This window comes from Phyllobates terribilis, unplaced genomic scaffold (assembly GCF_046119375.1).
Source record: "Phyllobates terribilis strain yellow unplaced genomic scaffold, ASM4611937v1 Scaffold_1__5_contigs__length_1240528914, whole genome shotgun sequence".
Taxonomy (NCBI): Eukaryota; Metazoa; Chordata; class Amphibia; order Anura; family Dendrobatidae; genus Phyllobates; species Phyllobates terribilis.
Window position 1 is genome coordinate 746,171,851 of NW_027362761.1, and position 17,248 is coordinate 746,189,098.

Sequence of the window (17,248 nt, forward strand, 5' to 3'; positions counted from 1 at the left end):
AACCATGTCACCCACAGTAAACAAAATCTCTTTACGTTTCCTGTCAAAATACTTCTTGAAGGTTACAACGTACATTGGTTCAAACTCTCTCCAAATCACTGGAAAAATTCTCCTCCTCCGGCACCGCCGACCCCAATGGAGAACGAACCAAAAGACGGATGTCTCCCAGTACAACAAAAAAAAGGAGAACACCCAGCAGAGGAGGATGTATGATTGTTAAGAGCAAATTCTGCGAGAGGCAGAAACTCAGACCACACCTCTTGATTATCCGCCATAAAACAACGCAAAAACTGCTCAACATCCTGGTTCTTTCTTTCAGTCTGTCCATTAGACTCAGGATGATAACCAGACAAAAATGACAAATGGACTCCCAACCTGTCACAAAAAGCACGCCAAAAGCGAGCCACAAACTGAGGTCCTCTATCAAAAACAATATCCGTGGGAACACCATGGAGCTTGACAATCTCTTTAACAAACGCCTTAGCGAGTGTCTTGGCGCAGGGCAACTTAATGAATGGAACCAAATGACACATCTTACTAAAACGGTCCACGACCACCCAGATGACGGTAAAACCCTCGGACACAGGAAGATCAGTAATAAAATCCATAGTGAGATGCGTCCAAGGTGCACTACGAACCTCCAGAGGGCAAAGCAACCCCGCAGCAGGAGTATGTGAAGCCTTTGACCTAGCGCACACAGTACACTGACGCACCCACTTGATGACTTCCTTCTGCCATCCAGGCCACCAAAAACTGCGACTGATCAGTCTCTTAGTCTCCGAAATTCCTGGATGACCTGCCAACAGAGACTCATGACACTCCACAAACAAATCTCTCCTAAAAGCTCTAGGCACGAACAACCTCCCATGGGGAGTGTTAGATAGAGCATCATCTTGAGCTTTCAGAATCCCATTCTCCAAAACGGAGTCCAAAGCCGCCACCACAACTCCTTTCTATAAAATGCTCTCCTCCTCCTCAGCACCGACCATAGGAGAGAAGCTGCGAGATAAAGCATCGGCTTTAACATTCTTCGTACCAGGGATATAGGTAACAGAAAAATGAAACCGAGAAAACAAAGTGCCCACCTAGCTTGAGGGGCATTCAAGCGCTTGGCAGCATCCAGATAGATCAAATTCTTATGCTCTGTGAAAACCTGAATAGGAAATCTAGCGCCTTGCAAAAAATGAAGCCAATGTTCAAACGCGAGTTTAATAGCCAGCACCTCCCGATTTCCAACATCATAATTCAATTCGGTTTCCGAAAAAAATTTTTTTACTTAAAAGACGCTCACAATACTTAATCAAATGGTCACCTTTACCACAATAAAGACACAATCCCTCGGCGAATCTCCGGTCTTTTTCCTGAGAGCGGAGTGACATCCCCCCAACCTCCATCGGTTCCCCACTGTCAGAGCAGATTTTCTGGGGACTAGGACCTGACATTACAGGAGTCTTTACCTCATTGAGCCTGCACCTCAGTCTCCTGTCTATACGAACAGCTAACTGCATTGCTTCCTGCAGAGTCTCAGGTGCAGGGAATGCAATTAGCAAATCCTTAACCCTTTCACTTAGACCAGCAAGAAATAAACATATCAGCGCCGAATCATTCCACTTAACTTCTGAAGCCCATCTCCTGAAGTGTGTGCAATAATTTTCAACATCATCAAACCCCTGATTCAAACGTCTAAGTTCTGATTCAGCAGATGAGATTCGATCAGGATCGTCATATAATAGCCCCATAGCAGAAAAAAATTCTTCAACAGAACTTAAACACGGATCATTAGGCTGGAGAGAAAAGGCCCAACCCTGTGGTTCTTTGCACAAAAGTGACATAAAACCAATGCGCTGTGATTCATTCCCAGAGGATCTTGGTCTCAAACGAAAATATAACAAACAAGCATTTTTAAAGGAAAAAAAATCTTGCTGTTTACCATAAAAAACATCAGGCAATCCTACCTTTGGTTCCAAAAAATGCGCTCCAGGACAGCTACTCACGTGTTGCTGAAGCTCGGCCACCTCCAGAGACAATCCCTGCAGGCGTTGAGCCAACTCCTGGACGGAAACCATACTGATCCCCGAATTTCTTTCCTTTTAGTTTTTTTTGGGCTGGACTTACTGTTATGATCTGCAACAAGAACTAAGGAAAGATAGGGGAAAGCTGTCCCTACAGTAAGACTAAGCTGAATCCCTATGTAGCGGGCTGCCTGTTCCTAGTGAACAGACCCGCCTTCGTCCTCGGCTAGTCTGAACGAAGAACTATAGATATAAGGGAGGGGTCCCTAAAAGAACTAAGGACTGGGACAAAAATGGGACACCTCCTAAACAGAAATTGTTGTAGAACACAAAAGACAAACTGACAAAAAGTACTAGAGGTCCAAGAGGACAAAGCAAACTGACAGAGATAGGCACAGAAGCACCAGGCTAGCAAAACAGTCAAACAACACTGAAGTCCAGCAAAGCCAGAAGGGCGGAGATGGAATATATAGGCAGATGGTCACGTGACCGCAAAACACAAGATAGAAAAAACTAACAGGAGGGTTCTAACAACGCGTATTTGTACAGTCTGACTGAGGAAAAAAAAATACAGTATTTAGATGAAAAAAGAAGGATTTTTCCTGGCCCCTGAGACCTCGGGATAAGTCTAGCAATTTGACCAGCAGGAGCACACAGGACTGTAATGCAGCATTTGCTGGTATAACCACTGCGTCTCCTATGCAGCCTGCCTGCCTGCCTGATATCTGGGATGGATATTAGTCCTGAGAAGGACTGTTTGTTTGATTTGGCAGGCTTTAGAGACCCTACACTACCTATTTTGCACTATATATCTCTCAGTAACTCAGCAGCACTGACCCTACACTGTCTGATCCCGGGTGACTGTGTCCAAGATGGCGGCACCTGGTTTTAAATACTCGAGGTGACACTGTGCGGCCAGCCAATCACTGTAATGCCCGCAAACAACATGGCTGCGGTATTACAGTGACTGGCTGGCAATCCCTGCATGTTCATTGGCTCTGTAAAGAGCGCCAAACATGCAGGGCGGAGACCCGAGCTCCCGCCCGAGTAACCCGGAAATGCTCGATGCTCGCCGAACATCCCGAGTAGTGAAATGCTCGGGCGAGTACCGAGCAGTGTTGAGCATGCTCGCTCAACACTACTCATCACTAATAAAGATCTTTTTTATTATTTTAGCTGATCACTCCGGTTTTTGTGTAGGACATATACAGTGGTGGCCAAAAGTATTGGCACCCCTGCAATTCTGTCAGATAATACTCAGTTTCTTCCTGAAAATGATTGCAATCACAAATTCTTTGGTATTATTATCTTCATTTAATTTGTCTTCAATGAAAAAAACACAAAAAGAATTGTCCTAAAGCCAAATTGGATACAATTCCACACCAAATCTAAAAAAGGGGGTGGACAAAAGTATTGGCACTGTTTGAAAAATCATGTGATGCTTCTCTAATTCGTGTAATTAACAGCACCTGTAACTTACCTGTGGCACCTAACAGGTGTTGGCAATAACTAAATCACACTTGCAGCCAGTTAACATGGATTAAAGTTGACTCAACCTCTGTCCTGTGTCCTTGTGTGTACCACATTGAGCATGCAGAAAAGAAAGAAGACCAAAGAACTGTCTGAGGACTTGAGAAACCAAATTATGAGGAAGCATGAGCAATCTCAAGGCTTCAAGTCCATCTCCAAAGACCTGATTGTTCCTGTGTCTTCCGTGCGCAGTGTCATCAGAAGTTTAAAGCCCATGGCACTGTGGCTAACTTCCCTAGATGTGGACGGAAATGAAAAATTGACGAGAGATTTCAACGCAAGATTGTGCGGATGGTGGATAAAGAACCTCGACTAACATCCAAGCAAGTTCACAGCTGCCCTGCAGTCCGAGGGTACAACAGTGTCAACCCGTACTATCCGTTGGCGTCTGAATGAAAAGGGACTGTATGGTAGGATACCCAGGAAGACCCCACTTCTTACCCCAAGACATAAAAAGCCAGGCTGGAGTTTGCCAAAGCTTACCTGAGAAAGCCTAAAACGTTTTGGAAGAATGTTCTCTGGTCTGATGAGACAAAAGTAGAGCTTTTTGGGAAAAAGCATCAACATAGAGTGTACAGGAAAAAAAAAGAGGCATTCAAAGAAAAGAACACGGTCCCTACAGTCAAACATAGTGGAGGTTCCCTGATGTTTTGGGGTTGCTTTGCTGCCTCTGGCACTGGACTGCTTGACCGTGTGCATGGCATTATGAAGTCTGAAGACTACCAACAAATTTTGCAGCATAATGTAGGGCCCAGTGTGAGAAAGCTGGGTCTCCCTCAGAGGTCATGGGTCTTCCAGCAGGACAATGACCCAAAACACACTATAAAATGGTTTGAGAGAAAGCACTGGAGACTTCTAAGGTGGCCAGCAATGAGTCCAGACCTGAATCACATAGAACACCTGTGGAGAGATCTCAAAATGGCAGTTTGGAGAAGGCACCCTTCAAATATCAGGGACCTGGAGCAGTTTGCCAAAGAAGAATGGTCTACAATTCCAGCAGAGCATTGTAAGAAACTCATTGATGGTTACCGGAAGCGGTTGTTCGCAGTTATTTTGGCTAAAGGTTGTGCAACCAAGTATTAGGCTGAGGGTGCCAATACTTTTTGTCTGGCCCATTTTTGGAGTTTTGTGTGAAATGATCAATGATTTGATTTTTGCTTCATTCTCTTTTGTGTTTTTTCCTTGCAAGCAAATTAAATGAAGATAATAATACCAAAGAATTTGTGATTGCAATCATTTTCAGGAAGAAACTGAGGATTATCTGACAGAATTGCAGGGGTGCCAATACTTTTGGCCACCACTGTAGTTAGTATATATTTGGTGGAGTTAGTCACTTGTGGCATTTTATTGACACTTGTAACAGTCTGCTGGTAATCCCTTCATCAGCACCTCCATTAATTTAGCACCCTATCTGTGTCACTCTTAGGCAGATTAAAGCATTCATAACATAGCTAATGATTTAATAAGACATTATGTTTTCCTGTACTTCACAGGAAATTAGAAACAGATTTCTTGTTTACACAGGAGAGCAATGGATGAACTGATAGTCAGACATGTGATCATATCACACAGCTGCATAGAATAAAGGGGTCAAAAGGCAGAGATGCAAATGAGATGAAGCAAATTACATTGTTAAAAATATGCTGGGGACTAGGCATTATGGCCCCAATTCAACACCAGTCTTGATGAGGGTGTATTTTGGAGTTAGACGATGAAAGAACTACACAAGGCAGTCCCCAACTTCTTTCCTCTCTGATAGGCCGTGTTTATGCACTGCTCCTGCATCCTTTGCTTTTCCAAGTATGGTATTGAATTTGCTCATAATGTAGATTATGTCCTTTTTGGGGGTTCTGTTGAGTGTGCTTTGGACCTTGGCATAGAAGTCCTCAATGTTTTGCTCTGACAGGTGTTTGGTGCATAGATTTGGAAGATAGTCACATTAAAAGGTTTCTTTCTGATGCAGATGGACATGATCTTATCATTGATGTAATGAGGGCTTTGTATGTACCTAGCAATCCTTTTGTTCGTCATAATAGCAGCCCCCTCTCTAATTCTGTCTTGTTGCCGGAGTAATATATTGTGTAGTTGTCAGATCTAGTCCCTATATTCAATTCAGTACAGTTCACTGACTCCCACTAGATCTACACTCGATCTATCCATTTCCCACTTGATCAAGTCTGACAATGTCCATTCCACTCATGCTCCAGGCTGTGATAATATATCATCCCTTGCAGCTCAGTTAGCCCTTTTCATAACGGATTACATCAGCAATTGGTATCCCCTGTGGGTTTCCCCCTCTTGTATCATCCTTGTCCAGATTACTTCAGATTTGCCTTTGCTCTTCCTAAGTCACTTAAAGGAGTTGTCCATTACTTTTTATTATCCCCCAATGTATTCAGCTGGTGCCCATAAAGGTTTTTTTAATTACCTTCTGCTGTCCTTATTGCCTATGGGTGGCGCAATCACAGGCCGCTCACAGGTATCACGTGACCCCCGACTGCAGCCGGCTCTTACATCCACTGATGTCACGTCAAGTTTCGGCTGCAGTGGTGGATGCTGGGCTGTGGGTGGGGTTACCCCGCTCGTCACACACAGCATCCACTGCGCGCTTTCCCTCTCCTCCTTCATTGGGAAAGCGTGCTGTGGATGCTGGGTGTGACACTTGAGGTAACCCCGCCCACAGCCCAGCATCTGCCGCGATGACCACGTCACTGATGTCACGCCTCACTTGACGTGACATCAGCGGGGAGTTACGTGATGCCTGTGAGCAGGAGGTAATTAGAAAAACACTTATGGGGGGGATAATAACTTGTGAACAACTTCTTTAATTAATACTGTTCAGCCCAGGGGGGCCCACCATCAAGCATCATACTTGAAGCATATTGATTCTGATCCATAAGGCAAAGGTTTTATGGGAAAGTTCACCAGTTCTTTCCCCAACCCATACCACTTAGTCAAATGACTGCCTCAGTTGGTATATCATGTGTTGTCATCTTCTCAGCTCTTTGAACTGGCTAAAGGAAGGGAGACCAGAGCATCATTAACCTTACTATGCATTAATTCTCCCTATGCACAGCTGTTACGCTCATGCCTGGATCTTCTGGCGTGAGCGTGGTTAGTGTTCCCACTAGCCACGGACCGAGGAGTGCCTGGAGGGGCGTAACTAGGGGCCTTGCCCAATCCGACCCCGGACACAGCAGCTTTACGATTCTGTGACCTGAGGAGGGATGAGAGAGGTGTCCCAGGTGCTACTCCAGGGCAGACCCCGTCACACAGCTGTTGACCCACACCAGGGCACGCAGGTACTGACAGGTTCGGCTGGTGAGCTGGCAGGTGGGTACGGCTGGCAGGCAGGCAGGCTGACTAGTAGAAAGGCTGGATAGGGACCAGTACAGACTAATAATAGGAAGGGAACCGCAGATGCGGACCGGAAGCGGAGCAGAGCAGAGCCACAGGTACGGACAGGAACCGGAGCAGAGCAGGGCAGAGCAGAGCCGCAGGTGCGGACAGGAAGAGGAGCAGAGCAGAGCAGAGCCGCAGGTGCGGACGGGAAGCGGAGCAGAGCAGGGAAGAGCAGAGCCACAGGTGCGGACAGGAAGGGGAGAAGAGCAGGGCAGGAATGCCACAGAACGCCGCTGGAAAGGAATGGGCTCTGTTCACATGGAACAGACAGGGTCAGGAAAGTGCAGGAAGATAGCTAAAACACACAGGATAAATACAGGGGAAGGGAAATGGGACAAGCAGAGCCAGATACACGCAAGGTACTTGCTATGAAGTAGCGAGTGGACACACTCACAAGCTGAAGTGCAGAGACAACAGGTAGGAGATAGGTTCTGGTACAGAAACTGCAGGATATGAGAAAGGTACTGGAATAGACACAGGAGGTAGAGGGAAAGATCTAACATAGAAGCAAACGAGAGACAGGCTAGGACACAGTACAGACGGGAACAGACACAGGAACGAGATACAAGTACAGGTCTGGGTACTCCGCCCCCAGGGTGGCAGAACTAGACAAGAAGTCACAGGTACAGGTGTGGCGCCCCTGCGGGTCCAGTCGCCACAGAGGTACTGCATCTCAGCCAGAGGTGTGGTACCCCACTCTCGGGTAAGGAAGGAGCACTATCCGGGACCCACACACTCACATCCAACACCACATCACACCAGTAGGGAAGGGCGAGATTGCTCCTGAGGGAGAGCACAGTCCCGGTCCCTGTCTGGAGGATGGAACTAAGTAGAGGAGGTGGATGGAGGAAGTAGTTTAGGGGAGCACTGAAAGGAGGATGGAAGGTAGAGGGGACCACGTAGAGTGACAGATGGTGACGTGGGTCACATGACTGAGAGTATAAAAAGAAAGGTAGAAAGATCTAGAGAGGTCCTAGGAGCGAGAGAGCAGTGAGTGAGGACCGTCAAAGAGGTAGTTAGTCAGTCAGAGCAGTTGGTGACAGGAGTCTGTCACAGGGAGTGAACAGAGAAGGGGTCCTAGGATCAAGAGCGCAGCGAGAGACAACCGTTGAGGAGTGGGGTCCAGTCAGAGGGGCCCAGTGAGAGAAAGAAGAAGAGGAGCGAGGGAGTCAGAGAAGGGCTCCAAAGGTAGAGAAAGGATCTTAGGGGCACGGGAAGTGCGGAGTCCACCCGTGCGCCCGAATTCACGCCCACCGTGAAGGGATCAGGTCGCAGTAGCCCCAGACTAGTGGAGGACTACAAGACTCAGCTAGCACACCGGAGGCTGCGGTATCGCTAAGTGCCGTAGCCAAAACCACACACATTCGCTGAAAAGGTGGCCATATAGGACAAAGGGGACAGAGAGGATGTCGCCCGACAAGGCCTGAGGCCACTGGCTCGGGACACTGTGTGTGAGGTGCAGGGCAGGAGGGTGAGAGCCAGTGCAGAGAGACGACCCGGGAAGGTACACAAGAAGGGGGTCCCGATCAAGTGCACCCAAGTTATCCGAGAATTGGCTGGATCACTTCCCCGGAGGTCACAGGACTTGGTAGGCTGTTATAACATGGCTAGTAGTTGTAACCTGGAGCACCTTAACAACTGTGAGTAAAAAGTTGAAGACTGCACCCCACTGTGTCCTTGACTTAATTGCTGCGTCACCTGCCTTGCACTACACCACCAACATCTAAAATTACCTATTTAAATGCCCTGGGGCCTAGCTCTAACTGTGGAGAGCTGAACCATCTCTGCTGCGTCACCAACGGCCCCAGTGGATCTGAACAACAGCGGCAGCCACCTATAGCCACATACCACGGGTGGCGTCATGAAACTTTATCCCCAAAAACGTTATTCCCCTTTTTTATTTATTTACTCACCGCCCAGGGCCACGGATTGCGTCACGCCACCATGACTATCCTAAAAGAACCGACTGGCCCGGCTACCGAGTACCCCAGGGGGTGCGTCACAGGTAACAGGCCTGGGTATACAGCCCTCAGGGGGATGGGGACGGGACCTGGCAACTCAGCAGTTGCACATAGCACACTGAAAGTGTTGCTCAGGTACCTCCCACTGGGCGGGGGTGCCTTAAGTACCCAGGATTCACCCCAATAGGCTGGGGTCAGATTAGGACTGCGCGCACTGTTCCTATAAGACTCAGTAAGTTCTGGTGCCGCCACCCTAGGCCTGCAGACAAGAGACATGCACAAAGCAAGTAGAGGAACACAGTGCGCAGCCTGGACTGGTGGGTAAGTTGGTGGTCTTGCATGGTGGGAGATAGGAAGCCATGCCAGCACGCCGCCAGAGATATTACAACAGATGACTTTTTTGGACTCAGCTTTTAACAAAATCTGAATGAAAACTGGAATACAGTAGTAATTTATTCCAATCTCTAGGTTTCCTGTAGAACTCAATATCAACTCTACTTTCAGTAATGATTAAATCTAAAAATTTGTTCTGTTTATTGCTATATTGAAGGGTGATTCAGAATCAAAGTGGCAATATCATGTAACTTCATGTACGTATTTGCATATATCTGTGTGATGCTGTTGCCAAACGCAGCCCCCCAATTTACCTAGGCCACATGGGAGAATACACAACAGCAAGGCATACCGTAAGTGAAAATATCTCATCTCTCTGTTATGGACTTTGAGAAAAAGGTTCTTAACAGAGATTTGAACCTTTTTCCAATTTAGCATGTGAATATTTTAGAAATTACAGACTAAGAGTGCTTTATGATATGAAGCAAACTCCATCGTTGGAGGATTCAAATAGAGGTCTGTATGCAAAAGGCTTGGCCTATACAGAAGGAGTAAAGTACATAAACCTACTACAAATGGTCCCATAGAAACATATGTCACCTATGTTTCTAAGAACATTCGTTATAGAAACAATCTAGTCAGGTTTGCCTTGTGCTCTTCATGGTATATTTACTATTATTTATATAACAAGCTTGTAAACATGGGTGGTTTTCTTGTCATAATGGATACTTGTCACTATAAATCAGAGTTGCTGTAACAATCTTGTGATGGCGGTGGTGGTAGTGGCTGGTGACAGTGTCAAAATTTGCTCTGTGTGTATGGGATACATTATAACGGCTACAGTACTTTGTGCACATTGTAGAGCAGAGTTCAGGGAAAAGGACAATTAAATATGGAGCTACAAATAGTGATACTGAAAAAACTGCAGAAGATGACCAGAAGTAGTGTTATTATATGTGCAAGCAAAATATGACTTATTCTGAAAATGTACTTGAAACAACAGTGACACAATACAGCGGTGTTGGAGATATAACTAGGTGGGTTATGAGGTTAGCATTAGAATACACAAAAGAGGTGAGCAGTGTGGAGCGGTGTGTAGGTAAAAAGAAGAGGTACTGGCGCATAAACTATTTCAGATAATGAGCAGGAATAAGCGGAGAAACTGTAAAGAATGTTAAAAATAATGCTGCTCAATACTTTTATCAAGCTTTCGGTTATTGATTAATCATGCTTTTCAGTGTGCAGTGAATATCTGCAGTTGGGTTCTCCATTCACTCAGTGCTTGAGCCGTGCTAGGGAAAATTGTTAAAGCATACATGTCATTCTGGGTGGCTTTTCAGAATAAGTTACTTTATGTATATATAATGCAGGTAAACAGTATGCAACTCTGTTCCTATCACAACTCGCTGCCCGTTTCCCCCGTAATTCTCTATCCACTTTTGCAATGCCGTTCGCGATGGCATCTGCTGGTCCCCTTCTGACTACTGTCTATCCCTTTATCCATGACCAGTACCATATGTCCCTGTCAGAGGTAACGGCCCGTCTCACGCCTTCTTCCTGCTCGCCGACCGGACCGTGAATCTCTGATCTGACACCTCCGGAGCTTTTGCGACATCCTGTCACTGGCGCACACATCTGAGAACCATGCTACCGCAACCTGTTTCTGTTCTGTCGACCAACATCACCTGGGTGAGGAAACTTGACTGGTGTCGCAAGGATCTTTGGGGCTTGACCGTCGACATCTGGGCTGGGCGGATACGCGGCTCCTTTCTTCCTGACTGGTGCTCCGGACGCTGCTGTTGCTCCTCCCGTCTCTCTCTTCGGCATCAGAATCACCTCAGAACTTGCACACGTGCTGTTTTTCTCCTCAGCTCGTTCCCTGACAACGCAGTCTCCAGAGTCCTGATCAAACTCCTCCCCTCTGCCACTGCCTCCATGCTGTTCTGGTTCCACAGTGACTTGTCTTCTTACATTCCTCCCTTTTTTTTTATCTCCCCAGACCCTGGGCGAGGGAAGTTTACAAATGTGTGTGTCTCCTTTAAGGGTAGTCCAACTTCTGCCAAGAGCTACACACATTCCTGAGTTTTCTATTGGATATGCATCCAAATGAACAAATCTTGTGTGTACCGCCTAGGAGGAATGCCTGCATTGGCTCGTTCTGTCCTGCGCGGTTCTCCCGATAGAGGTTCTTCTGAGAGATCTGAGGTTCTAGTCGGTTTACTTGGCATCGGCCCCGGTAGTTCCGTCGGTACATTGATCCACCCTTCATCATGATCGACCGCCGGTTCAGTAACTGTTTCTAGTGGGGTCTTCAGGGGGAGCATCTTTTCCTGTTTTTCCGCCTCAGAACGGCATGGGCGAAGCATATTTCTGTGCAACACTCACGTCAGGGCACTTTCTTCACTTTCCGGTCGAACTTCATAAACCGGGCTATTTAGGTGGACGCGCCTCACAATTCAGTAGGGCACTTCTTCACACCAGTAATCTAACTTATTCTTGGGTTGCTTGGCTCGTATTAACACCCGCTCTCTGGCCCAAAGGGGCTCTTCCTGTGTTGGACTTTTGACGTGGTATTCTATCTCCTTAAGTCTCTGTTCCACCAAGTGTCTCATCATTTGAAGTCAATGATGATGTCAACGAACCCAGGTAGTTGGGTGATTTCCCGGATATTCATCCTCTAACTCTAGTGCTAATTCAGTAATTTCTCGACCACCTCGCCCAAACAGTAATGTGTAGGGTGTGTAACCAGTGGTCGCATGAACCCGATTGTTATACACACACACCAGCTCCGAGACAAACTCAGGCCACCTCATTTTCTTATCTTCTTCCAGGGTTTGTAGCATTTGTAACAGAGTTCTATTGAAGTGTTCGCAAGCTTCATTTCCCTGTGGGTGGTATGACGTGGTCTGGGATTTGTCTATACCATAGGGATGGTGCACTTCCTCCATTATCTTCCCTTGGAAGCAGGCTCCTTGATCTGAATGAATTCTCTTAGGGAACCCATACACATGGATGAAATCTCGGCAAATTACTTTGGCCGCTGTTTCTGCTGTCTGATCTCGAGTCGGAGTGACCACAGCAAACTTTGTGAAGTGGTCAGTCATTACCAAACAATGCTCATAACCGTTGTAGGATGTTTAGATCATCAAGTAATCCACCATCAATACTTCCAACGGGGCAGATGTCTTTATGGTTTGGACTAGCTCTTTGTTCTGGAGGCTTGGTTAACTCACACTGACGGCACCTTCAACAGGCTTCTTCCACTGTCTGTCGCAGCTGAGGCCAATACACTAATCGTTGCAGCCATCAGAAAGTCTTATCAGTCCCAAAATGGGCCCCACGTTCATGAGCTTTCTTTGCCAGACTCATCGCCATTTCTTCAGAGATCACCACTTGCCAGGTGACATCCATCTCCCGAGGCAGCTGAATCCTTCTGCACAGCAGACCATTCTTCATGACAAGTCATTCCCATTGGCCTTAGATTTGCAACGTGCTAGCTGATAGAGATGCTCTTAACTCCTGATCAGTTTTCTGCCCCAAGGTAACCCACTTCCTCAGCTCCGCAAGTTCAGGTTTGGACTGCTGGAGATAAATCCACTCATCCCTTGGGCGTCCCAGGACCTGGGCGGGTTTACGCTCTCCTTTTTCTTGAGCAGTCACCACAGCGGCTGTGAAACGAGTGAAATCCGGGATCTCGTCGCATTCTAGATCTTCATCTGTGTCTCCCTTTGAACTTATTGGATTGACTCGAGACAGTGCATCGTCATGGCTATTCTGAGCTTTTGACGATTACGCGATTCTATACCGGTACTTGGACATTCTGGCAACCCACCTTTGTTCCAGTGCTCCTAACTTAGCATTTAGAGAAGAACAAGGAGATTGTTATCGGTTCTCACCTGAATCTCCGACCCGGACAGATAATCAGGAAACTTTTCAGTCATGGCCCAGACTAGCGCCAGCAGCTCTACCTTGAATGAACTGTATATAAGGGGGTGCTTGCGCTGGTAGTGTTAGGCTTGGAGATAAGAATAAAAAGATTTTGAAAATGGGATGCACAAGTAGATTAAAACAAAGTTTATTTAGGGCTAGTATTGCAATAAAATGGGAGAAGACAGGAAGTAAAAGATATATTAAAATAATTGAAGGATAAAATGAGCTAAGAGCACAATGGTCTTGAAAGTAGGACCTAGATCTCTGAGGACACTAGGGAGTGGATGTAGTAAGTAGAGTCCAGGTGGTCTCCTAAGTTGAAATTAGGTGGGAGGAGAAGAGGATTAGTAAATTTGCGTATTCACCACATTAATGGCTAGGGATAAGATTTACCTGGATTGGAGTTGAATGGAGAATGAGTCCATATAGTGTGACACTATACTGGTCGTGGTTATGATGGAGGGTCCACGGACTATAGAGAGAGAGGGATCAGCAATAAAGTGACCTGGTGGATTGCATTCTCCATTCAACTACAGTCTGTATCGGGAGTGCAGCAGGCACAGTCTGTATCGGGAGTGCAGCAGGCACAGTCTGTATCGGGAGTGCAGCAGGCACAGTCTGTATCGGGAGTGCAGCAGGCACAGTCTGTATCGGGAGTGCAGCAGGCACAGTCTGTATCGGGAGTGCAGCAGGCACAGTCTGTATGAGGAGAGCAACAAGGACTGGTACGCAGCCTTACACAACTTAGACTGCAGAACAGGAAGGTTCCACTAAAACCAATCCAATAGATAGAGACCCAATCAGGATTCCCCACATTTAAAAAAAATTGTGGCAGACACCAGCAAAGTGGCATCAATTTCACTTCTGTAGAAATAGTGTAAATAAGACCCACACCTCTTCCAGTACAGCCAACCCAGGAGATGGAAACCTAACCAGGAGTGATCACATTGCCCTAAATGAGGGCCTAACACCACCGAAGTAGCATAAATGTCATCAGACTACAAGTAGTTTAACGCAGACCCATACCTGTCCCACTACAGCCAACCCAGGAGATGCAGACTCAATTGGAAGTGTTTACATTAAAAAAAAATGGAGTAAGACCACCATTTCCGTGGCCAACAGATTGGAGATGGTGGCGTTCAACCTCTTAGCTTTGTCATGTGTAGGAGGAAAAAATCTTTTACGTGACCACAAGAGCGGGATTGAGGGCTGACTGCAGTGCTGAGAGAGGGCAGAATACGGTGAAATGGACAAACTGATAGACCATGAGTGAGGTGCAGGCAGAGATGTTACGGTGGATTGAGAAACGTGTGGTGTGGTCAGAGAGACAAACACAGCAGGCATGTCCACTTCACTTAAAGCTGACGTGCTGTCACTCAGCCTAACTTCAGCGGGTATACAGCAGGTTCTGTCGGACACCTGTCACAACTTGGCATGGTAACAGCAGAGGTGTTTGATGAGGCGGGCGGCTGATGGTTATTTATTGAAAATCAATTTAGAGTTTATCATGTTTGTGTACCCATTTGGGGAGAATAATATCTGCACCAAATGCTCAATTTCACTACAGTATAACTATAGAAATGCATGGAGACAAAAACCTCTTCCACTACAGTCAACCCTATGGATGGAGATTAGAGATGAGCGGTGTTCGACTAGAACTGTTCGCCAATCTCAAATTCGAGCTGTTTTGGGTGGTGTTCGAGTTGTTCGACGAACCCGAACGATTTGCAAAAAATTCGGCTGTTCGAGGTTATGTTCGATAACTGTTCGTGCACCAAAAGCGTGTCCTGCATGTCTGGTGCTATTTAGAGCACCAATCATGCAGGGATTGTCTGCCACTCACTGTAATGCCACAGCCATGGTGGTTGTGGCATTACAGTGATTGCCCAAATCGATGGGAACAGTGCCAACAGTGAAACATGAAAAGCCGGCAATTCAGCAGCGGCATACACCGGTACCCGACAATTTAGAACCGAAAGAATAGAGCTTCACACATAGATTAGATAGATATAAACATGTCAGCCACATATATACGAAGTACAGTGAAAGTGCTGCTTACTGTACTTGTCATTTAGCGTAAAGGATTTATCAAAAAAAATAATAGTGTTTTCATACACCGTCTCTTTAAAAAAGCCGGCCGGCAATTCAGCAGCGGTACCCGACAATTTAGAATAGAAGGAATAGAGAATCACACATAGATTAGATAGATAGAAACATGTCAGTCACATATATATGAAGTACAGTGACAGTGTTGATTACTGTACTTGTCATTTAGTGTAAAGGATTTATCAAAAAAAATAATAGTGTTTTCATGCACCGTCTCTTTAAAAAAGCCGGCCGGCAATTCAGCATCTGTACCCAACAATTTAGAATAGAAGGAATAGAGAATCACACATAGATTAGATAGATAGAAACATGTCAGTCACATATATATGAAGTACAGTGACAGTGTTGCTTACTGTACTTGTCATTTAGTGTAAAGGATTTATTAAAAAAAATAATAGTGTTTTCATGCACCGTCTCTTTAAGAAAGCCGGCCGGCAATTCAGCATCTGTACCCGACAATTTATAACAGACAGAATAGAGCTTCACACATAGATTAGATAGATAGAAACATGTCAGTCACATATATATGAAGTACAGTGACAGTGTTGGTTACTGTACTTGTCATTTAGTATTAAAATAAAGGATTTATTATTAAAAAAATTGGCGTGGGGTTCCCCTTAATTTTATGCTCTAGCGGAGGTTAAGCAGACAGCTGGGGCAGATGTTTGAAGCCTGGGAAGGGGGTAATACCCACGGAGCTTCCCAGGCTACTAATATCAGCCCCCAGCTGAATACATAGCCTTTACTAGCTATTAAAATGGGGGACCCCCCCAAAAAAATGACATGGGGTCCCCCCTAATTTAATAGCTAGCAAAGGCTAGGCAGACAGCTGGGGGCTGATATTAATAGCCCAGGAAGGGAGCCATGAATATTGGCCCCCTCCCAGGCTAGAAACACCAGCTGTCAGCCGCCCCAGAAATGGCGCATTCATAGGATGCGCCAATTCTGGCACTTAGCCTCGCTCTTCCACGCTGCCCTGGTGCGGTGGCAGGGGGTAATAGGGCTGGGGTTGATGTCAGCTTATAATGCCAGCTGACATCAAGCCCAGGTTAGTAATGGAGAGGCGTCTATAAGACACCCCCATTACTAACCCCATAGTCAAAGTTAAAAAAAACACAAACACCCAGAATAAAGTCCTTTAATTGAAATAAAGACACAATTCTTTATTGTTCTAAATTAAACCATACTTACCATCACGCCCATTCCAGCTGAAGCCAACGATCTCCTGTAATAAAAATAAAATAATAAAGCAACCTCATCCTTACCTTTCCATGGTTCCCACGACAGCTTCAGCTCTGCTACATCGGGATGACAGGCTGGACCGCAGCAGAACGCCGCCATCCAGCCTGTCATCCCGCAGACACTGAGAAGCGCAGGCTTGCTTGCGCTCTGCAGTGTCTGGCTGTGACGGCATAAAGATGAGACGAGTTCATGTCCAATGAACTCGGCGCACCTCATGCACGTCACTTACAGCGTGGGAGAATTCTCACGCTGAAGCGCTGAGTGCAGGAGAATTTTCCCACGCTGTCAGTGAGGTGCATGAGGTGAGCTGAGTTCATTGGACATGAGCTCACCTCATGCACGTCACTGACAGCGTGGGACAATTCTCCTGCACTCAGCACTTCAGCGTGAGAATTTTCCCACGCTGTCAGTGACGTGCATGAGGTGAGCTGAGTTCATTGGACATGAACTCGGCTCATCTGGATGCCGTCACAGCGAGACACTGAGGAGCGCAAGCATGCCTGCTCTTCTCAGTGTCTGCGGCATGACAGGCTGGATGGCAGCGTTCTGCTGCGGTCCAGCCTGTCATCTCGATGTAGCAGAGCTGAAGCTGTCGTGGGAACCATGGAAAGGTAAGGATGAGGTTGGTTTATTATTTTTCTTTTATTGCAGGAGATCGTTGGCTTCAGCTGGAATGGGCGTGATGGTAAGTATAGTTTAATTTAGAACAATAAAGAATTGTGTGTTTATTTC